General features: G+C 45.6%; 1 protein-coding gene across 7 annotated transcripts in view; it reads left to right on the top strand.

The window, feature by feature from the left end:
- The window catches only part of Rreb1 (ras responsive element binding protein 1), a 180473-nt gene that overhangs the window by 42723 nt on the left and 111884 nt on the right, over window positions 1-25866 (top strand). The window contains exon 1 of one of the 7 annotated variants that reach the window (XM_076939176.1): window positions 10631-10775. The exons of 1 other annotated variant lie outside the window; for it this stretch is intronic. The gene's annotated coding sequence lies outside the window, so the exon portion shown is untranslated. 5 more of the 7 variants (XM_076939178.1, XM_034510132.2, XM_034510133.2 and 2 more) reach the window with 5 other exon arrangements.

Below are 25866 nucleotides of genomic sequence, written 5' to 3'. Positions count from 1 at the left end.
ACAAACGCTACTGAGTGATAGCTGTTAGTATAGGAATTTATGATCTTATCATTTTGTCCATATATTAGTGTTCGAGTGTTTGAGAAAACAAAGCAAAGCTAAAACAGTACACAGTGCATTTTAGGAGGAAAAAAAGTGGCTCCTACTTCAAATGGTAATAACCCTTCAGCCACGAGAAACAATACACTGGTGGAGTCATCTGTGTAGCTAGAGAAACAGTGGACTGAGGATAGCCAAAGTTGCATTCAGGTGCTTTCGGTATCCTACTCCTACTCCTTCCGTCTTTCCATCTTGTTTCTGATTCCCCCCCAACCCCCCCCTTTTTTTTTTTTTGACAGAGTCTCACTGTGTACCTCTGGCTGGTCTGAGACTCAGAGATCCACATGCCTCTACCTGCTGAGTGCTGAGGTTAAAGGGGTGCTTCACCTCTGCCAGCTTCTTTTTGCTATTTGCCTGAGACCCATTAAGGTAGCATTGCTTGGGAAAAGTTGAAACTACAAATGACATCACTCCACTTGTCTGGCTTTCTGCTACACTTGTTATTCCTAGGCAAACTCTTCCTCAAACCATTTCCTCAATGCCTTTACCCCTTTCCGGCTCATTACCACCCTCCTCCAGGTTGGTTCCGGCTCTGTACACTTTGCCACGTATATCTGCTTGGCGTATGCAAATCCTTACTTCCAGGAGAGGCTTCATCCACCAATGCCACGGAACCCCTCACTCAGAAATCAGTTTCTAGCCTTTCCCTCTCTTCATTCCCCTGTTAAAAGGAATTTGGCTTGTCTTTAGAGAGGGCATTTCCTCCAAAATCTTTCCTCATGAAGACTGGCTCTCCCAAGTCATAGGGTGTGTGTGAGTGTTCCCCTCCTGTTCCTTGCACAGAGACTCACCAGTCTCTTTGACTTTCCTCTTCCTTGACTTTCCCACTGCTGCTAACACAGATTTATATCCTCACATTTCTTCAGGCTACAAGTCTGAGATCAGGATGTTGGCAGGGTTTTTGATATTCCACAGGGTCTCTGTCTTTGCTTTCTGTTTTTTTTGTTTGTTTGTTTGTTTGTTTGTTTGTTTGTTTCGAGACAGGGTTTCTCTGTATAGCCCTGGCTGTCCTGGAACTCACGCTGTAGACCAGGCTGGCCTCGAACTCGAACTCAGAAATTTGCTTTCTGTTTTTGTAGCTGAGTACCACAGCCGAGGTAATTATCTCCTCCCTTCCTCCTCTTCCTCCTCTTCCTCTTCCTCTCTTTTCTCCCCCTCTCCCTCCTCCTCATCCCTCTCCCTCCTCCTCTTCCCCTCCCTCTCCTCTTTTGAGACAAAGTTTCATAGCTACCCAGGCTAGCTTTGACCCCCACATATAGCTAAGAATAACATTGGTTTCTGACTGTCCTGCCGCCACCTCCAAAATATTGGGATTACAGTTGTGCCTCCTTCCCTGGCTCTCAAATTGAACAATTTGTTTGTTTTTGTTTTGTTTGTTTTTGTTTTGTTTTGTCCTGGAACTCACTCTGTAGACCAGGCTGGCCTTGAACTCAGAAATCCACCTGCCTCTGCCTCCCAAGTGCTGGGTTTAAAGGCGTGCGCCACCACTGCCCGGCAAATTGAGCAATTTATAAAGAATAGTTTATCTAGCTCATGGTTCTAGAACTCCAAGAACGTGGTACAGGCATTTGCTCAGCATTTGGTGAGGCCCTTCTTGGAGCATCATAACACAGTGAGGGGATGGAGTGGTAGTCTCCCATAGGACGGAGGAAACAGACTGGCTAACTCTCTCCCAAAAACTCATGGTTAGACAGGATGACCTGGAAGGACTCTCCTGTCTCTAAATCCTGAGTGCAGCAGGGATTACAGATTGCACCAACCCCAAGCTTCATGCATCCTAGGCAAGCATTCTACCAATGGACCTACATCCCCCCCCCCAACTCCTTTTTGCTCCTCCCATTCCACATTTTTTTTTTTTTAAACAAAGGCATAATCCAGCCAGGCATAGTGGTGCTCCTCTGTTATTCCAACACAAAAGAATCTGAGGCAGGAGCATTGCAAGTCAGAGGCCAGCCTGGGCTGCATAGCTGAGACTCAATTGCAGAAAAACAAAACAAAACAAACAAATACCCACTAATCTCATCCTGACCTTCACGACCTCTTTTAATCCTATTAACCGCCAAAGACTCCATCTCCAAAATCTACTAACATTTGACTCTGGAGATTAAGATTTAGCATAAATTTGGGAGGGGACAAATGACTAAATCATAGTGTCCTCCATGGCTTGAAGAAGTCTGCCATCTTGTCTTCTTCCTATATCATTAATATCTGCCCTCTCCCATGACACCAGTCAGGTTGGATCAGAACCCACCACTAATCTCTTAAAAGATCTGGTGCAGTGACATTCGGAGGCATTCGGATTTAAGGCTCACAAGTGTATTTTGGGGGAGAAACAGTTGAGCCCACGATACTTCCTCTGAGATTTATATATTCCTCTTCTCATCTCTGGGTGCTACACATTGTCCCCACAACAACCTGAGCATCTGTTTTACACAGTTCCTCTCAACCCCACCCCTTTCACATTTTCTGTGGCAGTCCCATCCCCATGATTGACCTACATCTGACTCTTTTTTCTAGATTTTATTTTATTACATGTAGGGATATTTTGCCTGTATGTATGTATGTATGTACGTACGTACACATTTGTGCCTGGTGCCAGCAGAGGTCAGAACTGGGCATCAAGTCCCTTAGAACTAGAGTTACAGTTCATCATGAGCACCATCATGTCGGTGCTAGGAATCAAACCTGGGTCCCCTGAAAGAACATTATATATACCACAGTGCTCTTAACAGCTGAGTTATCTCTGGTCCCTATCTCTCTGATGTTGCTTCATATCTGCTCCAGTTCCTCAACCCAGACTTCTCCATCTCGCCAGTATCCTTGGATTCTCCTCCCCAGAGTGTCCCATGCCTTTCTCCCACCATCAGCTCCTGCCTGACCCCATTCTGCCTGCTCTCCTAAGTCTCCCAGCTGGGCCTTTATTTTCTCCAAGGGCGCACCACCTCAGCCTACCCTGCTAGCCACTTTTCCCTGTTGGTCTGGCCATCTCCACACCAGCAACTCATCATGTCTAGAGGCACAGAGGGCTTTAGATTCACTCACACTTTGTCTGCCTTGCTCATTTACAGTCTCAGGTCTGCTTCCTCTGCCTCTACTCACTTGGCTGATCTGTTTTAGAGCAAAAAGAGAGGCCTTCTTGTCGCTCAGCTCCCCTGTGGCATGACAGCACCGACGGATGGGACACTCAAGAAGAGTTGTGACCATGACCTGATATTGTCAGCCTGCACTTCTTTCTTGCTGGTCGATACTGCTGTTTTACACATTCAGGGCCATCAGTTACTAACACTGCTTGCTCTTTCCCTGCCCCACCCCCATCAGTATTTTCTCTATGTCCCTACAATTCTTCCTTCCTTTCCTGTGTTAGAGAAAGACTTATTGTGGGCATAGAGAGATAGCTCAGTGGTTAGGAGCACTTCTTGTTCTTGTGAAGGACCCACATTTAAGTCCCCAAACCCACATGGTAGCTCCCAAGTATCTGTAACTGCAGGCCCAGTGGACCTGATACCCTTTTCTGACTTCTGTAGGCACCAGGCACAATGTCATTACTTCTCAGCCTCAGGGCCAAATCATCCCAAGGCTGATTTCTCCACTGTGTGTATCTGTTCCCTCCTTTTTCTTTATTTCTTTTCTTTCTTTTTGTTTTGTTTTGTTTCTTTCAAAGCTGTTGCTTTCTGCTTCAGATATCTGCATTTCCTCCCTCTCTGGGCCTAAGTTTCTTTCCTTTTTGACCTCAGTTGTCAAAAAGGAGTGGTTTATGCACTCCATAGCTCTTTCATGAAGATCCTCTTGGAGATAATTTTGTGAGTGTCCCTGATCTGAACTCTGCCACCATGGTACTATCAACACCTGGGGCCACAGAATTCTTCCTGGTGGAGCTTGTCCTGTGCATGATGATGTGTTATGCAGCGTCCCTGGCCTCTATTTATTAGGGGCCTGGAGTACCTTTCTTCTAACTTGTGACAAGCCAGAATATGGAGTCGTTGATAAACATCCTTGTAGAATAGAACTGCCTGGTTAAAAACACTTGGTGTAGACTTTTAGGAATGCAGGTTCTATGCTAGGGTTAGTGGACACCTTTAATCTCAGCACTTGGGAGGCAGAGGCAGGTGGATCTCTTAGTTTGAGGCCAGCCTGGTCTACACAGTGAGTTCTAGGACAGGCAGGGCTACACAGAAAAACCCTGTCTCACAAAACCAAAATAATAATAATAATAATAATAATAATAATAATAATAATAATAATAATAAATGAAAGATAAAAGGAATGTATGTTCTATCAAGTCGTTGTTAGTCTCTTTGCAGGGTATTGAAGTCCACAGTATGTCCAGCTAAGGCTTCAGCATTTGTGAGCATATAGAATATAATACTTACAGAACAGAAAAAGGTTTATACCTTATGTTTGCATAAGGAAAGGACAATTATAAACAAAATTTGCCAAAACTACAAAATGTGAAGTCGCTTATCTTTCTTATTAAATTCTTTTCTTTCTTTCTTTCTTTCTTTCTTTCTTTCTTTCTTTCTTTTTCTTTTATTTCTTTCTTTTTTTTTTTTTTAAGAAAGGGTTTCACTGTGTAGCTCTAGCTGGTTTGAAACTCACTATATATAGACCAGGCTACCCTTAAACTCATAGAGATCTGCCTGCCTCTGCCTTAAGTGCTGGAATTAAAAATGTATGCACTTTGCCTACCCTTCCCCCTCCCCACCCCCAGTAAAATTCTTGTTTAAACAACTGCACACACATTAACAACCCTTATGCACAACTGCACTCAACAGTATTGTATTGAGATTATGTAAGACAATCAAATGGTTTTTTTTTTTTTTTAATTAGTAATCTATTTAGCTCTCAGTTGGCTAACAATAGCAATAGTAATGAATAGAGGGTCCCTTGGGTCAGATGTCTGGTCTGCATCCCAGTTCTCGAATCAATTATATGCTATTGAGCAGTGGAGCAATGCTACTGCTTACCCTGTAAAACAGGCATTGTTATAGTACCTACCTGACCCGGGTGCAGAGGGGATGAAGCAAGATCTTACAGAGTAACTCACTCTTGGACCAGCGCCTGGCACAGACTGAGTGTCCAGTAAGTGGTAGCTGCTGTTTTGAGGGTTGCCCTTTTCCTTTCTCTTCCTTCTCAGCAGAGCTCCCAGCCTTCACTTCCTTCTCTTCCTTAACCCCTTACTCCCTGCACTTGCCTTCACACCCTAGTCAGTCTTGCTTCTCAGAGCTTGCCCTTTCCCAGTTACTGGCCTCGATGGGTTGACCACTTTTTTCCTTAGAAGCTTCCACTTCCTTGGCTCATCTATGTTAGAGAAAAGGGGGAGGGCCTTCTTGTCACCACCACTCTCTTCTATTTTCAGGCATATTACCCTCCCACCCCCTTCAATCTGCTGGCCTTCTACTGTCTTTCCAGACCTTTGTGCTGAACCCAGCTCCCCATTTTTTTCCATGCATACCTTTCCCTAAATTCACTGCACTAGTGAGCTGACTCCACATCTCTGGGTCTCCTCCGTTAGTCATAATTGAGGGACCAAATCTAACAGATCCTGACTGCTCCCCTCTCCCCTCCTGTCTTTGCATTGTTTCTGCCCCGTTCTTGCAGGGACACAGGCGACCTTAACATGGCTGAAGTGACCTCCCTTCTTTAACATCACAGTTCTTGGTTAATGCTCTATAGTTTCTTTCACCCGTCTCTCTCCTATATTCAGTTGGACAGTTTCTCTTCATTCTATGGCCTATCTTTTTTCTTTCTTCTTGAGAGAGGGTCTCACTCTGTATCCCTCCCTTGACCTTGATAACCCTCATGCTGTAACCTCCAAGGATTCCAGGAATGTGCCAGCCACCATACCCAGTTAGTGGCCTAACGTCTTGGATCAGTTTTCTCCCCTCTACTTCAGCAACAGCGCCTGACTGAGTTTTTACTCTCTCAGAGGTGAACTCTTCGACTAACTCTTAATGAGTTTTCCTGTCTCATCTTGTCATCTTCCAGACCATTCTCCACAGTACCATGAAGGAAGCCTGTTGCCCTCCTCTGCACGCCCTTTCTTGGATGAAGTCCAAGTTTGCTTAGTGGTTTGCAGGGCCTCCTGGCTGCTGCTCCAGCCCCATCTCTTTCAGCCTCCCCCTCCTCCCTCCCAAGCTGCTGTCACTGAGGGAGGTATTTGAAGTTCAGGAGGCTGACCTTGTGTTGTGGCTCTGTGCCCTTGTGCTGGCTGCTCCCAGACTTCTCTGTCTGGTGTGCCCTGTCTTCTCCTCTCTGCCTGGGAGACACCTACATGTCTCTTGAGAGTCAGGAGATTATGCCACCTCGTCCAGGCAGCCTTCCCCAATGTCCACTCCCTTTCCTTCATTATCCACTTGGAAGGAAATAGCCCACTCATTTCTACCTCAAGTCTCAGGGTCACATACTTTGTTACCTTCTATCTCAAATAGGCTCCCATCTACCCTCATTTTTTCTCTTATTTACCTCAGGCACATTCCTGGTCCTGATTTTTCCACCTCCATTTTCTCCATTTCCTCAACTCTATTAGATGATTTTCTGACAGTTTTTTTTTGTTTGTTTGTTTTTGTTTGTTTGTTTTTCTCTAAGAGATTCCCTCTGCTCCCCACCTTGGGTAGTCAAGGTTTTTCATGGATGATACTGAAAAATTCTAGTGTGTAATATCACTTATTTAACTATGCCCCATCACCTGTCCATGTTTTAATCCATCCATCCTAGAACCTTTACTAACAGGACAGCAAAATAAGTCCCCGTCGGGCTGTGGTGGCACATGCCTTTAATCCCAGCACTTGGGAGGCAGAGGCAAGCAGATTTCTGAGTTCGAGGCCAGCCTGGTCTACAGAGTGAGTTCTAGGACAGCCAGGGCTACACAAAAATCCTGTCTCAAAAAAAACAAAACAAACAAACAAAAAAAAAGACTCATAATATGCTGAAATACTGCTTTTATCTCTGCTTGTTTTGTGATATATATATACACATATACATATACATATCATATATATGCACACACATATATGATATATGTGTGTATATATCATATGATATATACGTGTGTATAATATCATAATATATATATATATATCATCTTGATTTCTTTTTTTGGCTTTTGATGTGTATGTGTGCTTATATGTATGTTCTGTTATGCTGATACTCTCAGAAGCCAGAAGAGGGCATCAGACCTCCTAATGCTAGAATTATAAACAGTTGTGAGCTACTTGATGTGTGTGCTGGGAACTGAAACCTGGTCCTCTGAAAGAGCAGCTAATGCTCTTAAACACTAAGCCGTCTCTCAGTCCTCCTATGTTTGTTTGTTGTTTATTTATTTTGAGATAGGGCCTACATAGATAGCTCTAGCTGTCTTTGAACTTGTAATAATTCTGCCTTTGAGCACTGGGATTAAAAGGGTGTACCATTACAGCTGGCTAACTTCCATTTGTGTAGTGTGTGTGTGTGTGTGTGTGTGTGCATGTGTGTGTGTATTCACATATGTGCAGGCATGGATGCATGTACTTTGGTGCCCAGGTGGAGGCCAGAGGGTTCTCTCCCTCCACTGTGGGGGTTCGGATCCATCTCAACAACCTTCAAATTCGTATTTACCTTTTAAACTTTTAATCCTGCAATGGACATTTGTATACAAATCTGGCTGAACATATATTTTCATTTTTTAGTATACACCTTAGTAAAATTGCTGGGTCTTAAGGTAACTGTGTTTTGAAGAACTGCCACGCTAGTTTTCAAAATGGCTGCCCTGTTTTCCATTCTCCAACTTCCTTGCCAACATCTACTTATTGGCCAACATTTTGGTTAGTGCCATTTTAGTAGCTGTGAAATAGCATCTCATCTTGGTTTGATAACCTTATTCTTCCTTTTTAAAAATCAGATGTTTGGTAAATATTTGTTGTATAAAAGATATCAACATTTGAACAAACCTTTGACCAGGGGCTTTGGTTTTTAAGTTTATTAATTAGCTAGCAATGAGCAGCCATTCGAATCTAAGTCTTTCTAGTAGTTTACTGTGTTTTATCTTGGTTTGAGATAGGTTCTTTCCCTATAGCCCAGGCTGGCCTGGAACTCATGGAGTATTGGGATTGCAGGCATGAGCTACCAAGCTCCATTAGAATTAAAAAAAAAAAAAAAATCTAAAGGTGACTTTTTATTACTAGAATTATCTACAGTATAAAAATGGTGATTTATCATGAGAATCCATGACACTTGGGACATTTGAAAGTATTTTTATAGAATAAACTAAATTGCAAGTAAATCTGGCTGAACATATATTTTCATTGTTTAGTATATCGTTGCTGTTCATGGTCCAGCTTAATAATCCAATCTGAGCACTTGGGAAGTGAAGACAGAAGGATGGAGAGTATGAGGCTAGCCTGGTCTATAAAAGCCAGTGTCGAACAAAATACCATGAAACAAACACCATGAGACAAGTAAATAGGCAGCATTTTCAGAGTGCCCATCCTGACTCTCATTGTTCAGACAGCTTAGGAAGCCCAAGAATAAGAGTTTCTGTGATGGCCATGAAACACTATTGTTTTAAAACCAGCCCATCACCTCCTTAGCAGACAAGTCCTCCAAACATGTTTGATAACATTTGGGAAACAGGATGGAGATGGAAGGAGATGTGGAGCTAGCTGGGCTGTGGTGGACACACCTTTAATCCCAACACTTGGGAGGCAGAAGCAGGCAGATCTCTGTGAGTTCTAGGCCAGCCTGGTCTACATAGTGAGTTCCAGGACAGCTGAGCTATAGAATGAGACTTTCAAAAAACAAAATCAAAAAAAAAAAAAAAAAAGAAAAAGAAAAAAAGAAAGAAAGACAGACAGAAAAGAAAGATAGAATTGCTAAGGCTAGTAGTGCACTTACCTAGCAGGAAGCCCACCTTAGCACTTCACAAATGGGGCACAATGACACTAGGGTCATAAGTTCAAGGTCATCCTCAGCCAATAAGTTCAAGGCCAGCCTGGAGGATTTGTGGGGATAAAGAAAAAAAAAGGGGGGGGGGGGGAGCCACTGCTAAAAATTTCACCAGATTGAGTTTTGCTCAGTAAACAGTAGACCCTGGGAAACGTAACAGGTTCTGAAAACTTATTTTTGATGACTGGAAGTCAAACAGTCTGTGGTTTAGCCTACTTATCTCAAGTCAGGGGTAATGGTCCAACTGTTTTTCTTTAGTTCTAGAGAATTCTATCTCGGCCAGGCCTCATTTGTTCATTCTATCCCCAGACAGACACTTCTGTTGTTAGCCCCCCAAAACTAGAGTACATTAGAAGGTAGGCTTCAAATTAAAACCCATAATGAGCTTTACAACTGTAGGGTGTTCAGGCTTTCCAAGAGGAGCCCATGGGGTGGAGCCAGGGCAAAGGTCATAGCAAATATCATGAGGCAAACTTTCTGCATGTGTAACATCAACTAAGTAGTCCCAAATGCATAATTCTATAATTCTTTTTCTGTGATTTTATCTTCAGAATTGGTGTGTGTGCGTGCGTGTGAAGATGTATCCAAAACGGAGAACAAGTCCCTTTTGGAACCTAAGTAGAAACCGGCTTACTGGTTGGAAGCATGTCAGCTGCTTTATGGAGGAAGCACAGCTGAGGCCTGGTTTCCCTGAGCTTTGTGATAACTTGGGCCAAGGCACTGTGGTGGCTTCTGGAGCCCGGGGGATGGAGAGAAACTCGCAGGAGGACCCATGCTTTTCACAGTTGAAACAGGAGCCCTCTGAGAGAAAGAGATATTGCATGTGGCTTCTCTGACGCCTTGAAGGGAGACGTGGATGACACAGCACCAGCCATTCCGTCGCGGGGTGGGGACAAGGTGGCGGTAGACGCCATCCTTAGGCCCCTTGCGGGCAGGCAGCCTCCGCTGAAGCATCATGTGTAGAGTGGGAGAGAAGTCAAAGTGATAAAAGTCTAGGGCCCTCGCGTTTGTTAGAAGAGAAGTATTCTTTTAAGTCGCTGCGCTGGTGGGAAGGACCAACCTGGGAGAGAAACTGCAAGAGGTTGGGGGCGGGGTGAAGTGCCTGCTCTTTAATCTCCGGCCCCATCCTCTACTCGCCCCACCTGGATGCAGGGCGAGGACCGCGTACAGAAGGAACTGTGCGGTTGGGACACCGCTTTCAGATTCAGGGAAGCGGCGCTGAATCTGGGGTCCACCGTCACCACACTACCCTCTCTCGGGCCCCCCAGGCGTCCCCCCAAGCTCCTCTCTGCATCTCTGCCTCTGTTAAAATAGTGAAACAAACCGTGTTGTAAAGTGATGGAAAGCCGCGGGCTGAGAGCCACCGGCAGCGAGGGGCTGGAGGGGAGGGGGCGCGGTGGCTGGAGATAGTGGCCACCAGTGAGCGCTGGGTGGGTCGGAATTGCGCTCAGCTGTAGCTGCGGAGACCCTTCCCCTCCGGCTGCCGGGCCCGCCCCTGGCCCCGGGCGCCTAGGGAGGGCGTGGGGCAAACTTGGGGCTGCTGTAGGGGGTGAGGTGGGACTTCACCTCCACTCATCCCGGGATAGTGGCAACTGCGGTTGCCTAGCTAAAACTGGGGCGGGGGTGACGACAGGGACAGCCGGGTACCGCGGTCCTCCCGACTCCCCCAGCTCGTTCTGCTGCGGCTGCTGCGGCAGCTCTGTAACACGTCCCCAGGAGACTCGCAGGAGCAACACGTGATGTGTCTACTTATCAGGGTGAGAGGGGGAGAGCGAGTCTCCGAGCGTGCGGGTGAGGAAGCGGGGCGGGGGGCCGAGGCGGGGGCCGGGAAGACGGCTAGGGCAACGGGGTCGCCAGCTCCTCGCCCACCTCCCTCCCTATGGGAGAAGAGGAGGAGGGGAAGTGACTGCGGAGTTGATGAACTTTGCACATCCAGAAACGCCATTTTGATTCCTTTTCCGGAACAAGTTTGCATCTCTCCTCGTTCTCTCCCCGAAGCCCACCGGTCCCCACCGCATCATGCCTGGGAGCCCAGCACCCTGCCGGGCCGTAAGTACGCGTCCCGGGTACCCGGCTGCGGCACTCCGGTGGCTGCGAGATGCCCCGGGCATTGCGAGAGCAACCTTTTAAAGAACTTTTTGGGGATGGGGAGGGTGAAGTGTACAGAGCGCGGTGTACTTCTGAAACTCGGCGTTTGGTAGAAAGGACCCGCGCACCCCACGCCTGGCAGCATGCGCTCGGCTGGGGCTGTGGGGTAGGGGAGCCGGGATGAGCTGGGCAGCCCTCTCCCCTCAGGCTGCGCGCCCGGCCGCTCCTCCTCCTCCTCCTCCCCTTCCTCCGCTCCTTTCCCCTTCCCGAGCTGCCGGCTCTGCCAACCAGCTCCCAGCGCGAGCCGCCGCAGCGCCCCGCCAGCAGGACCTGATGCGCATCCATATTAGCCGTCCGAGCGCAGGAATCCGGCCCGACCCGCGCCGCCGAGTTTATTTTTAACCAGCCCTGCCGGGACTCGGATGGTGCGCGCACCGCGGGCCAGAAACATCTTCCCAGCGCTGCTCTCCATCTTCCGCCCTCTCTCCCCCGACATCCTCCCCCCCATGTGGGAGGGGAAACTTTTCTCCTACATACTTTCTAGTCCCTCTCGGGTCGGGAAGCACGGAGATGACGGAGCCAGCCCGCCGCTGCAAGGTATCCGGGGGTGCCCACCCGGGGTGCAGGCGCGGGGGCCGTGCGTTCAGGGCTGCTCGGTGGGAGCATCCGCCGCGCCCTACTCTGCGGACTTTGATCCTCCCGGGCGGACGGCGCCGGCCGGGAGGGGCGGCAGGCAACCCCGCGCCCTCTGCGGGCTCCCGGCTGGCGGCCGGGCTGTGAGCGACCACCGTCGCTGGGGAGGAGGGGAGACGGCGACCCGGGCCGCGCCGTTGGTATTGTTGGTGACTCTGAGGCTGGCTGGGTACGAGCTTTGGGGGAGCCCCCGGCGTGGGGCGAGCCTGCATCGCGGAGGGGGGGCTCGCGCCCGGCGCCGTCACGAGCACAGGAAGGAGGCCGGGAGCATCCGAGGCGGGGCCGGCGCCCGCCCCACCGCCCAGCTGTGGAGCGCGCTCGGAAACTTTTGTCCGCCACCCGCTGGACCAATTTTTCTGGAGTTCTGGGGCTTCGCTTTTCCCTCACACCCCGGCCTGCACAACCGAGAGAGGAGGGTGGGAGAAAACGGTGTCCCCCGGAGGGGGTTACTGACGCCTACGAGAGTCACGGGGCCCCCCATCAGGCCCAGCTCCCCGCGCCCCCTCCCAGTTCGCGGTCTCTTAGGAAACTGCGACCTTAATGGTTGCTAAGGAGCAGGGGAGGTCCTTCCCGTCGCCGGCCCCCTCCCTGGGAGGCGGTGTGTTTTCTGTACAGGGCTAGGGTCGCATCGAGGATGTGACCCGCTCTCTGCCCCGGGGTGAGTGCGAGGCCCGGCGACGGTGCCCGCGGGCAGCCGGCCGAGGTCTAGGGGCGTGGGGACCCCACTGGGCTCGAGCTCTACTGCTTGACAGGCGCCGCGTGCTGCTAGCTGCCCTCGTCCGCGGTGCATCCGTGATGGGTTATAAAAGAGGAGGAAAGTTATTTTTCCTTGCTCAGCAGATTTGCCCTCCCTCGCTCCTTACTGGTTAAGAGATAGAACGTGAGCCCAGATCCGGACGAGCAGTTCACATTCCATTACGAAATTCTACACGGCTTCAGAGCCAGCAGCAGCACACATTCGGGGCATTTCGGAGGAGATTTTCTTCTTTGGGGGATGCTGGTAGTGGTGGTGGTGGAGACCGATACAGGGGTGAATAAAAATCAACCTTTGTTGGGGTGTCGAAAACCTAACCCTCAGGTTTCCATCATTAGACTACTCAACACTCGGTCTTGTTTTAGAGTTTAGAGCTAAGCATATCTTTGTTAAAGCCTATGGGAGGAAAGTTTGTTGAATAAAGATGTTGGAAGTTGGCAAAGTATTCTTGCAAATGATTCCGCAAAGGCTGACTTGTTTCTTCCTTGTGCATCCCTTGGTTGTGAGATTACTTTTTCAGATAATATGGTGGTCTGTGTCTGCGTGCGAGTTGTTGTGCAATAGATAATTGGAGGGGAAGGTGGAGAAATGAGAACAGCCACGAAAAGAATGTGTTGCTGTCTTTTAGCATCCTCTAGGTTTGATGCTTTTTTGAGCAGGCAGGTATAGTTTGTAATTTAACCCGGAAGTCTGCGTTGAAGGCTAAAGTCTTGGTTAAAACTCCTAAGAAAATTCTGTACGCCCTTAAAGAGTCCATAAGGGTTTTTGCAGAAAGAGTTCAGTATACTCTTCAAACATGTGCAAGGGTGGACTCGTTTTAGAGGTTTCCAGTTGCTTTTTTGTTTGTTTTGTTTTTACCTCTGCCCGTTGGGGTATCTACTGCTATGTCTTGCTTTGATGTATCTGGTTACACTGAATTAAACATTTGAATGGCTCTAATCAAGTTTTTAATGTGTGAAAAAAAAAAAAAGACTTCCCAAATTTTTACAGAAGAAAGGGTGACAGGAGTACTTTGATTTAATTAATTCCGTTTTGGGGTTAATTTGCTTGCACTCAGTCTTACAAAGTGTTTTAAAGGTAAGCTGGTTGTCTTTTCAGCATGTTTTTGTTTTTAAGGGATGCTTTTCTCACTAAGAAATGCTGCTGATGCTCAGTGGTACATAGAATATTATTCTCAGCCGTTTCCCTGGATACCGCTTTATTTCTCATCAGAAACTCAGACAGTATAACCCTTAGCGTGGACGTGATGGGAAGCATTTGTCTGACTCAGCTGGTACAGGTGGTGCATCCATTCCTAACCATTTACATCATCGAGCAAGTGACCTTTTGATGGAAGGGGCCTTTATTTTAGATTTCTTAGGGCAGAACCATCTGAGATTGCTTATTTGTATCCAGTACAGGTAGGGAGGAGGGAAGTGAAGATGAAGTGTGTTAGTCCTCATCTGATCAACAGCTGTTTATTGCTTCTCTGCCCCTGAGTCAGGCACTAGCTAGCAGCTGTTCACAAACTTCTGGGTTGTTTTGTTGTTGTTGTTGTAGTAGTATTTGTTTTTTCACTTTTCTGTTTTGAACTGCTGCTGTATTGGTTCACTTCCTAGGTCAGTTTTGAAGTCTTTCTTGCTATTGTGTGCTCACTTGCTAACATCACTTAACAGCTTCAGCTAAGTAAATTTCCTGCTTAATGAAATTGAAAAAAAAAAATCTATCCTCTTAGGGTTTTGCATGGCATAGTTAATATAAACTTTTTACAAAAAATTGGTTAAACAGGCTCTCTAGAGGCAGTTAGAAGTGAGTCCTTTTGATGTTTCTATTCATTATCCTTCTGAAAAGTAGGTGGTGCTTAGAAGGTCATAGGATAAGGGTTGCTAAGCAGCTAAACAGAAGGATGCTAAAATTAACTGAAGCTTTTTTGAAAGGGAGTCCTTCCCTGTTTTACATTATTTACTAGGTTTAATTAATTTCTGAATCTTCCATGTTCTTTGATCTAGGAAGGTAGGATGTTAAAGTTGGCTTTTTGTTTTTGTTATTATATTCAAATAATCTTTCTTTTGTAAGTGTCTTTAATTGAACTTCAGTATTCTCAGTATTCTCTTGACTCCGGGCTGTGGTGTCAAATGGCAGCTTGTCTGAGATGACTTTCTTGTCTGTTAAGAGGTTGAACTTCCCTCTTGTTATTCTTGTATAACTTCACTTGATTTTGCATTAATAATGGAATTTTATGTTTGTTTTGGAAATTCTACATAATCTACAGTGATGTTTTTTACCACCGTATTTTATTAAACATATTTGCATTCAAAAGATAGAAGTGCAATATAGTATCAATAGTAACTACAATAGAGTCCCGCCTGATGAGAGGACAATAGCTTTCTTTCCTCCTAGATTAGATTGTGGATGTGACTGTTCCTGGTCCATCTTACCCTACTTCTCTGGCTCTGTCTGTTCAACTCAGCTCATAGATAACCCTTTTTTTTTTTTTTTTTTTTTTTTTTTTTTTTAAATGAGTACTGTAGGTTTAGAATATATTTGGAAGGACTGAACAGATGTTAGAAGGCAAAAGTATTGTAGCTTGTGGGTTATGTTTCAAGATTTTTGAAGTCTTTCATAGAGATGAAAGATGCAAGTTGGGCTGAACTGGTGGCTGGAAACCATCACTTCTGTTGAGTGGCAGGCCTGCTGCAAAGCCAGCAGCTTCCCTGCCTCAAGGTTATGTGTGTTTTCCTGACCTATCAAGCAGGCCTTGTTGAGTCATATTTTTTATATTCAAATATAATTAAGAGATTGATAGACAGGTTTTCTCTCTGTCTTTTTTTCCTCTCAATTTTTTAGATTTAGGTTTGTGCTTCGAGGGTAGAAACAGTCAAGTGTCTGTTTCAAATGCATGCAGGGGTCAGAGAACAGTTTCCATGCCCAGGGGTGGGGGATAGACCCGAGGTAAAAGATGTACCATCTGAACCCGGAGGGAAGTATAAGATGTGCTTTCTGAAATGCATCATTTACTTTTAACTTCCCCTACTCCCACATGGCAAGCTGACCAAGGAAGGGAAACCTGGCTGCTGGTGTTTTCTTTACTGCAGAGGTAGAAGAATGAGGAAGACTGGGAGGAGCTTTTCCTAGTTAGCAGTTAGTCTCGTTGGGCTGTGTCGTCAGCCCAGCTTTTCTCAAGGTCTCTCTTGTCACGTCCCTTGGGTGCCCAACATGGTCTGAAGGGCAGCTGAGCATGCCTGGAGATTTCTCCCTGCTCTTGGCAGCTTAAGGGGAGAGGGGGGAGGAAGGGGTCCAGGGAGTTGTGATCTAGCATCCCTGGTTCAATGAGCCTGCAGGCTGCAGGTTAACCGTCTGTCTGCCCATCAGTAAAGGTGACTGAATGTGAATAGGTGCTTTAGACAAAGCAGTGGGAGGGCGGAGACTGTTTGTTCTGTGTGATTCAGGCAACTAATGCTGAGAGAATTTGAAAACCTCTGTGAAGGCCGGGGGCCCAGGCTCTGGCTGCTTCTGTGGCGATTCACCTGAGGGCTCCTTGAGGCGGAGGAACTTACCAACTCACCGGGTGGAGAAGGAGAATGAAATCCCCCACTGGTTTTGTCAGACAGCCAGACTGAAGAGAAAAAAGTCTCCGTGGGGGTAATTAGATAAAGCTTTTAAATGCTCTATTTGTTTTTCCCCTGAGCTTGCTTGGTATTTCATCCTTTTACCCCCCTTTTTCAAGACTGGGGAAGGATTGTTACAAAAGCGTTTGATAGGCTGGCAGTTGAGTTACTTTTACACCCCCTTCCCCTTTAGCTTTTTAGGCTAAGTGTCAGTCTCCTATTGTGAAGACAGTTAGCAAAAGTTCTTAAGTTTACACTCAGAACAACACGGATTTACAGCTAGGTCCATTCCCAACTCAGGGCCAGCACTGAAAACAGCTGCCAGTTGGAGGCAGCTTGGCTTTGAGGACTTAGCATTTAATGTATACTGTGGGTTTCTCCTTCTGTGGTGGTGTTTTAAAATAAGGCCAGACCCTTTTGGAAGTACTTCTCTGCTTGAATTTGAAGGCGTGGGGGAATTAAACAAACACAAACCCCATTGGCTGCGCTGCTGCCGCTGCTGAAGGTGGTTATCCACACCTTTTCTACCTCACAGCATTGTTGGGAAGGATAAAATTAATGTTCCAGAAAGTCAAAATCTATAAATGGAAGAGCGTGGTATATTTTGAGTTCAGGAAGCATTGTGGGTATCCACTCCAGATTTCCTTTACCTTTGGCTGAATTTACCTACAAGTTTCTCTCAATGGGGGTGGAGTGGGGATTGCATCTTTTGCTCCCAGTGTGGAGAGCAGACATGGCAAGCAGATTCTTCTTAATGGGGTTCACTTTGGGGATGGGCTTTAGGAGAAAGACTGGAGCCAACCTTAGCCCTTACTCTTCAAAGGGATGGTTGTTAGCCTTTAAGTAATAGAGACGAGATGCCAATACAGCTCCTATAATGCTCAGGGCAGCCTCCCCCCAACCCTGTGCAATGGAGACTTGATTATCCATTCAGCCTCAGAAATCCAGGTGCCAAGGTAGAAAAATAGCTACTTTCCAGTAGTTGGGCTTGGGACTCAAATCTAACCTGTTGAGTATATCCAAAGCCCTTGATTGATTAGGTCACTAGTACTACCAAGGGAGTGGGGTGGGTGGTGGTGGTGGTATAGTCTATTGAATGTATTTTGTGTGGAGAAATTCCATACAGCAGCAGGTAAGCTCTTTATTACACGCCTGTAAGGGAGCTCAGTTGGCAGGTTCAAAGTATCACAGACAGTTTGAGGGTGGAGCAATGGTTGTGTGCTGTTAAATAGGTTTGAAAACCCTGTTAGTAAGTCAGTCCCGGGAGTCATCTGCTTCTAAAATACCCTTGATTCACTGACAGGAAGCTGCCCTTGTAGATGGCTCAACTTCACCACCACGTTTTCAGCCGTCTTTCTGACAGGTTTCCCTCATTTTGCAAGTTATGTGGAGTACATAGCTTTTTTTTTTTTTTTCTTTTTTTTTAAGTGTTTGAACTAGCCTTTACTTGCTTGATGCTTTTGGGCACCCATAGTCTGTCTCCATTTTGTTTCTCAAATTTTTGTAAAATTCTTACATAATCATTTATCTTTTATTCAAGGGCAGTTTTTCTGAGCCGAGTCTTTGGCTCAGATGTCTTCTCTTGAGAGGAGGGTGGGCTATCCCATGGCAAGATAGGATAGGGAGGGAACAAGGAGGCTACACACAGGGATGGGGGGAAGAGAGGAAGTGGTTGTTTGTATGGGACCCCAGATGGAAGTGTCTAGAAGTGTCAGGAGACACAAATATCACTTGCTACAAGCCGTACCCTTGTTTTCTCTGCCACTGCTCTGTGTGTCTCACTCAGACAGGAGACAAGGCCCAGAGTCCTGGGAGAGAAAGGAGGCAGTGTTCCAGAACAGGGAGGACTGTGATGCTCTGGGCTTCCAGTCGTGTTGTGTGCCTCTGGACCATAGCTTTTATCTCTCACACCAGTGGACCAGTTGAGCTAAGGGCACTCAGTAGTGTCACAGCTTAGCAAACACCTTGCCCGGGGATGAGTGCTGTTGCATCCAGCGCTCAGGGTGTTTTCCTGCCCTCCTCTCTCACCTATGAACTGGCAACTCCCAGTTCTTTCCTTTTACAGCTTTGCCAGTGCTGGGATCTTCAGTCACCTCGCCCTGCAGGTACTTGTAAAAATGAAAGCCATCTCCCTCCCTTCTAGAAAGGGATCAGAAGGATAGGGTGTCCTCAGGCAGCCAGACCAGGAACCCCACTGTCTTCCGTGGCTGGCCCAACATTGGGCAGAATCCCTCGAGGGTGTTGCAAATGCCTCTTAAGTTAATTTCCTGTGACCAGTTCCTCCCTTCTGCAGTTCACCCTGCCCTGTCCACAAAGTGGTGTGGATTGTCTTGCATGCTTCAAAACAGTCTATAGGAAAAGAAATCCAAGTGTGGGGACATGGCCCACAGGACCTTCCTCCATCAGTTGCTTCTCCTTGTGTTCTGTAGCCTCAGCTCTTGCCAGGCCCCCTTCACCACCGCCCTTCTGAGAAATTTCTCTCTGCTTTCACCTGGGTTGTTCTTCCTGCTGTGTCTCCAGCCCTTCTCCAGCTAAAATCCTTCCTTAATTATTTTTTCCCAAGCCCTGTCTTTTGGGAAATGTTAGGACCTCCTTACAGAGTAGTTTCTCTTCCCCTGGTGTTTTCCCGTGTCAAAGCCGCCCCCCCCCCCAGCCCCCTGGTCCTAGCACCTAGCTGGATGATGGCTTAGTTGGTGCTCATGTCTTAGCGTGTGCTGAGTTCTGATACAAAACCCAAAAGTTTTTGGAGAAGAGCCATACGTAATTTGGAGCTGAGGCCTAAACAGTGCTGCAGATTCAGTGAAGGAAACAGACACACACGTTTGTATGTGTGTGTGTTTATGTGTGTGTGTGTGTATTTTTCTCTGCACTCCTTTCACACCATGGTTTGGTTCTAGGTGCACATTGGTCAGGGAGACTTGGATTTCCAAAATCCTAAAATAAAAGTTGTCTCAGTAAAGGGGAAAAAAAAAAAAAAAAAAGACTTTGTGAATGCTTGGTTGCTCTAAAAAAAAAAAAACGGTCACACCGGGGGCTTTGCTAATTATAGCACTTTTCATGGCTCTTGGTTTAAAGTTTACATTAAATAGGAGAGATGGGCACCCAGATCAAAGACCATATCATTTCAGAGCTCCGAGGAGTGGGCCCATTTTCTCTGCTTAGTTAGAGTTTTGCTTCATTAGTGGTATGAGTTAATAGGAGTGTTGGTCTGTGTATAATTCAACATCTTTCCCCCCCATTACTTCTTGGACTTAAAACAAAACACTAAACCAGAAACATAGAGGATATGGCCTGTCCTTCATTCCCCCTTTATTTGTGTGTGTGTGTGTGTGTGTGTGTACACATGCTTGGTAGATATTAGTTATAGGTCATAGTAATGACCTGTCACTGTTTCAGGGGGCTATCCTTTATGCTGTCTGAAACTGCTATGAAACAAGAAGCTTCTGAATATCAAAACCACCCCAGTCTGAACCGTCTTTAAAAGATAGGCACATCTGTTTAGCAGTAGATGTTCTGGAGTTGGAGGGGGAGGGGGGTGGTCAGAAGACAGCATGAGGGCTCAGTGTGTAGCACACTTGCTTAGCTTCCACTCAGAAGCCCTGAATTGCATACCAAGAACTCAGAAACTGGAGACAGGAGGATCAAAAGTTCAAGGTCATCCTCAGCTCCCTAGCTAGTTTGTGGCAAGCTTGGAGTGTGTTTGATACCCTGTTTCAAGAAAAAACAAGCCACAATATAAAACCATGCATATAGGGTTCCTTTCTAAATATGCTAAATAATCTCTTTCTCTCTCTCTCTCTCTCTCTCTCTCTCTCTCTCTCTCTCTCTCTCACACACACACACACACACACACACACACACACACACACAGGAGAGTGAGAGCATCACTAAAAACCCAAACATTAAAGAACAGCAATTTACAGCATTCTTTATGGGATGAAGTCTGAAGTCTTGATTACCTCAGACATAGTAACTTACTTATCCCAGTTATCCTAGAATTTGGGAGATGGATTCAGGGTTATTCTCTGTAGGGTGTTCAGGGTCAGTCTGGGCTATATGAGACCCTGTGTCAAAGAAACAACCAAAAAATATTTTAATATTGCCAAATGTATGCAAGGATATTATTTTGTCCTTCAGTGATGTACATACACTTTTAGTCATTAGTAAACGCTTCCCCGCCTGCTGTAGGTCAAGCAGATCTGGTGGATGCAGTCAGCTGTGCTATTTTAACTTAGTTCCCTTCTGATGTAGAAAGTAAATTTTTTATTTTTTGAGATAGGATCTCTCTCCACATCCCTGGCTGTCCTGGAATTTTCTGTGTAGCCCAGGTTGGCTTCGAACTCAAATCCTGCTTTTGCCTAGGAGTGCTGGGATTAGAGAGTTAAAAAAAATTTTTTTTTTAAATGATTAATTAATTCTTATTTAGTGTGCACTGGTGTTTTGTCTGCATGTTTGTCTATATGAGAGTGTCAGATCCCCTGGAACCGGAGCTACAGACAGTTGTGAGCCACCACATGGGTGGGTGCTGGGAATTGAACCTGGATCCCCTGTAAGAGCAGCCAGTGTTCTTTACCTGCCAAGCTGTCTCTCCAGTAATGAAAGCAAAATTTTGAAAAAGCATTTTCTCTTTTATAAGACATTTCATTGCATGGAGAATGATTTTTATAGAAGTGTTTGGTGAACATCTCCAAGTGGTTCCCATAGAGTGGTTAATTAAATCTGTGTATTTGACTAAGCACTTGAAGTTTGAAATCTAGTATAACTTACCTTTGTATGTAGTGCTGGGTATTGAATTTAGGGCATTGCCCATGCTAAGCAAGAGCCTCTGCCTCTGAGTTATAGCCTTACCCTGAAACGTGTATGCTTGCATGCATACATATTTACATACATATTACTATGTAATTTTTTCTTTTTCTTTTTTTTCTTTTTTGAGGCACAAGGCAGGATTTTCACTTTGTAGCACAGGCTGGCCCTGAGTTTTCAGTTCTTCTGCTTAATGCTGAGTGCTGGAGTCTCAGACATGGAGCACCACACCTGAATTCCAAGTAGAATTTAAAGGATGCTCAGTTTACACGTCTCTGAATTGGATACTTATGAATGGAGTGCATTGTTGGTGATGAATGCAGTGCCTTGTAGATGCTTGGCAAATGTTGTACCATTAAGGTATACATATACCGTCACCCCTTAATTTCTGTCTACACAAACCAGATTTCATTGAACAGTGTTTAGGAGCTATGTTGAGGCTTCATATCCCCCTTTAAAGACTGCATCGAGCTGGGCATGGTGGGCCAGCCTGGTCTACATAGAAATCTGTCTTAACAACAATAAAATTAAATACTGTATCAGGGAATGCAGTGTCAATTCAGTCTCTTTGGAAAACAGGTCACTTTCCATCACTTTTACAAATCCCATGGTATTTGTCTTGATATTTTCTTAACATACATAAATATTTATGTCCTATGTGAAGACAGGGGTACTCATCCAGGCTTTATTGTGGGAGAGAAAGATACCTTATAGCCTTATACCTTATAGCGGACACACCACATACATGTCTGGCAACACATCATTGATGTTTGTGGTATAAGTTAAGATGACAGAGGGATGTGCATCAGTGGAGGATTCTGGGTGACAGGTCAGGAAAAACCATCCTATGGAATTGACATTTGTGCAAGTTCCTGAAAGACCACAGAAAGAGAGTCCTTTGGAGAACAACTTTCTTAAAGACCCTGGGGTTGGAAGAGGAACTGTCTCTAGGAAGGGAAAAAACAAAACAAGAATTCAAGGACTGCATGATACAAGTTGCAGGTAGGCAAGGCTAGAGCATCTTGCCTGAGGTACCTTAGAGCAAGCTGCAAAAACCAGGCCTGGGTGTGGCATTTTGAAGGCCACACCCACTTACTTGGAGGAGAGATCTTCACTAGACAGGCTTCATCTTGTGCCTGCAAGAGCAGGTCGAAAGGTAGTTTCTGACAACTTTATTCCTATGGATGCAGAAATGGGGAGATTGGTGGACTTGATGTGACATAAAAGGTAGGAGGGTTCCAGAGACCTTGAGACTTCGGTGTCTTTTGTCACTGGCTTTTCTAATTTTTTGAGACTGGAATGTGGGGCCAAGTAAAACTTAGGAGTGAGATTTTGTTTTAAAAATTAATTCACCTTTTCCTTATTTTTTTTCCTTTTTTTTTTTTTAATTTTTTTTCTTCACCTGTAATGTTTATTTGGTTAAAAAGTATGTGTCTGACAGAGATGAAACATGGAAAGTCTAATGAGAGGGACCAGTTAAGTAGGCTCTTAGTGGGGAGCAACCAAATGGCTTTCTTCTCTCCTCTCCTCTTCTGCCTCCTCTCTAATTTCCTCATTATAAAGGGAACAGGAACAATTTGTTGTCCATGGTCTGGGCTTTTGAACAGTATTCAGATGAAATGGACACATAGACTATTATTGTTGTTTTAAGTTAACATTTATTTTTGAGCATGGGCCTTAATGCTACAACACATGTGTGAAGGACAACACGGGAATCAATTCTCTCTTCATGATGTGGATCCCTAGGATAGAACCCAGGTTGTTTGGCTTGTTGGCAAGTAAGTCATCTCATCAGGCCCGCCCCCTTTTGTTTTTGTTGTTGTTGTTGTTGTTTTTTTTTTTTTTTTTTTTTTTTTTTTTTGGTTTTTCGAGACAGGGTTTCTCTGTGTAGCCCTGGCTGTCCTGGAATTGACTCTGTAGACCAGGCTGGCCTCGAACTCAGAAATCCGCCTGCCTCTGCCTCCCAAGTGCTGGGATTAAAGGCGTGCGCCACCACTGCCTTTATACAATACTGAAAGAGCTGGTGGGTTTTCACTTATTTTAGTGATACTTTGCTTCGTTTATGAGCAAAAGGCTCAAGGGATGAAGATTCAGGTAAGATCCAAGCTAACACTCTCTGGATTGCTCAAATCCGAGTTCCTTTCAAGACTTGGTTTTCCAATCACTGGAACCAGAAGGGCTCCTGGTCACGTGATGCCCCTGTCATGTGATGCTCTCGACCGCGAGATGCTTTGGGTCACATGATGCCCTCAGTCACGAGATGTCTTCTCTGTCTTAGATGGTTGCATCAATATTTTTCTTGACAGTAAACTTGTGTGTCTGCTATGTGTATCCTGAGCTCTCCCTTAGATTTTTCGGGAGCCAAAGACAAAGATTTAACCTCAGAATTCCACAAGGGAGCAGGAACTTGTTCAGGTGGAGTGGTTGTCTGTCTGGTACACACTCTGATGGTGGACAGGCCACCCACCGCCCAGTCTTTGAGTTTTACTCTTGTTAACTTTTCTCCCTAGCTGACAGCAATCTTTTTGGAACCAGACAGAGTGTTTTCCGCTGAGCTGGTACACACTGGAGGTTGGCACGCAGGCGTGTCCCCTGTGCTCTTGCCACGAAGGGAAGCGCTGCAATCTGACTCCCAGAAAGTTCCATGGGGTTCCAGGGCTGAGAAGCAAGTGGCCATTTCCTACGGACTCGCACTTCCCGGGGGAGGGCGTATCTGCCTCACTGGGCTACATAGCCACCCCTTAGGTACCTGAGTTGGGCCCACCCGTAAGATGGCCTCTCAGAGAATGCTCATGTGCTTCAGATTTGGTTCGTGCTTGTCTCTGAGGCTACCGATATACTCACCCCAGGTAAGCCCACAAAGCCCCAAGGGTGATGCTTTTTCACCATTACCAGTCTTGGTTCTTCAGGACAAGAGTGTATCTGTGTAGCCCCGGTTGTTCTAGCTTTGTAGAGAGCTGGCTGGCCTTGATCTTTGCCTCTGACTCCTGAGTGTTGGGATTAAAGACAGGCGCCACGACCACCCAGATGCTGTCAGTCTTGATTGGTGGAACCTGAACATCCTTAGGACACTCCTAACACGCCCTAAGCAGCTCTGGTCCCACATTAGGGAGTACGTGGTTTTCCATCTCTTGCTTGGGATTCTGTATGTTTTTACATTACTGGTCCATAAATCCCGTCACAACTAAACCCACTTTTCCTCATACCTGTATTTGATTAAGAACTGAACACAGAGGAGGTGGAAACCAAAGATCCTCTTCTAGCCAAAGCCTATAATCCTAGCTCGAACGTTTGAGAGATGGAGGCAAGGAAAAAACAAGAGTTCAAGGTCATCTTCCTGCCACACGTAACGGCAAGGCCAGCCTGGGCTCCATACTGCCTTTTCTCAGAACAAACAGTAGCTTAGGAGATGCTTAGCAGGAATGAAAAAAAAAAAATTAAAACTGGATTTAAATTAATAAATTTTGAAATTTAAAACGGGAAAATTTAGATACTTAAAGTACTTTGTGAAAAATGTTTAAGTAGCCTAGGAGAGTCCTACACTCCACTATGACCTAGCCTCTGTGTGGATTTGTCATCTAAGCTGGTTGTAAATGTTGTTCACCAGATAGTTGCCCTGTGATGGATATCTTCAATTGTCAGTAGTTCATTCAGGATCCAAGTTTTGGTGACAAACATATGAACCCACTTTTGGACCATCTACCCATAGCCCCCTATTTTGATGTCCTTTAACAAACTTGGGGGCACTAGCATATCTGAGGTACATTTCCCAACCCTACTCTTTAGGGCGTCTGTTGCCTAGATTTTCTGTGGAAAAGCTCTTGAGACTGATAAAATAATGAGGTGAATTCTTAAGAATTCCAGCAAGCTTTGTTCAGAAGTTCCTCATGATACATCCCAAGGCTATCTCTGTCCTTTTGTGAACCCTGAGCCACTGTTATCTTGACTGGATGTGGTACTTGAGTACTTGCTCTCCTGGCAGGTGTGGTGGTGCATGCCCTTAAGCCAAGTATTTTGAATGCAGAAGCATGCAGATCTCTAAATTCAAGGACATTCTAGTCTACAAAGAGAATTAATTGCAGTCTAGCCTGGGCTACATAGTGAACTCTTGCCTTTAAAAAAAGTATATGCAACAGAAAGACTTCTCCTTTTTTTCTCAGAAAAGTGATATACAGTACATGTGTGTGACAGTAAGAAGGGGGAACTCTCTTGATTCTTGGTTTTGGAGTGCTGGAGAATGTTCACACCAGGCAAGCCCTCTGCCACCAGGCCACATCTCTAGCCCTTGTTACCTTAATTTCCAGTGAGTCAAAAGCAGATTTATTGCCGGGCAGTGGTGGCTCGCGCCTTTAATCCCAGCACTTGGGAGGCAGAGGCAGGCGGATTTCTAAGGTCAGCCTGGTCTACATAGTGAGTTCCAGGACAGCCAGGGCTATACAGAGAAACCCTGTCTTGAGGAGAAAAAAAAAAAAAAAAAAAAAAAAAAAAGCAGATTTATTTTAGAATTTATACACAAGCTCACTTAAGATACACATGGTACGACGGTTCAGTAAGGTAGGCCCAGCTTCAATGTTAATTCATCCTTGATTTTCCAAAACATACCTTAGAATATGCTTCATAGTTGGTTTCAAACATTGGGGATGGCATGTAGTTTTCTCTGATGGCTTTATATAATTTAGGCAAATTGTTTTTTAGATCTTAACTTTTTTTGGAGACAGAATCTCACTATGTCCTTGAACTCAGATTTTCTCGCCTATGCCTCCAGAACAGTGATATTAAAGGTGTACCATCATACCTGGCAGAAATTTCAGATCTCATTTTATCTTCTAAAGACACGATACTTCATTACCATTTTCAATGAAAGTTGGCAAAACAGTATTTTCGGAGTTTTCAAAATAAGTCGTAACTAAGTTCACTATATAA

The sequence above is a fragment of the Arvicanthis niloticus genome, chromosome 8 (assembly GCF_011762505.2).
Source record: "Arvicanthis niloticus isolate mArvNil1 chromosome 8, mArvNil1.pat.X, whole genome shotgun sequence".
Classification (NCBI taxonomy): Eukaryota; Metazoa; Chordata; class Mammalia; order Rodentia; family Muridae; genus Arvicanthis; species Arvicanthis niloticus.
Note: the sequence above shows the minus strand (reverse complement) of the source record. Positions and strands in the feature narration are given on the sequence as shown.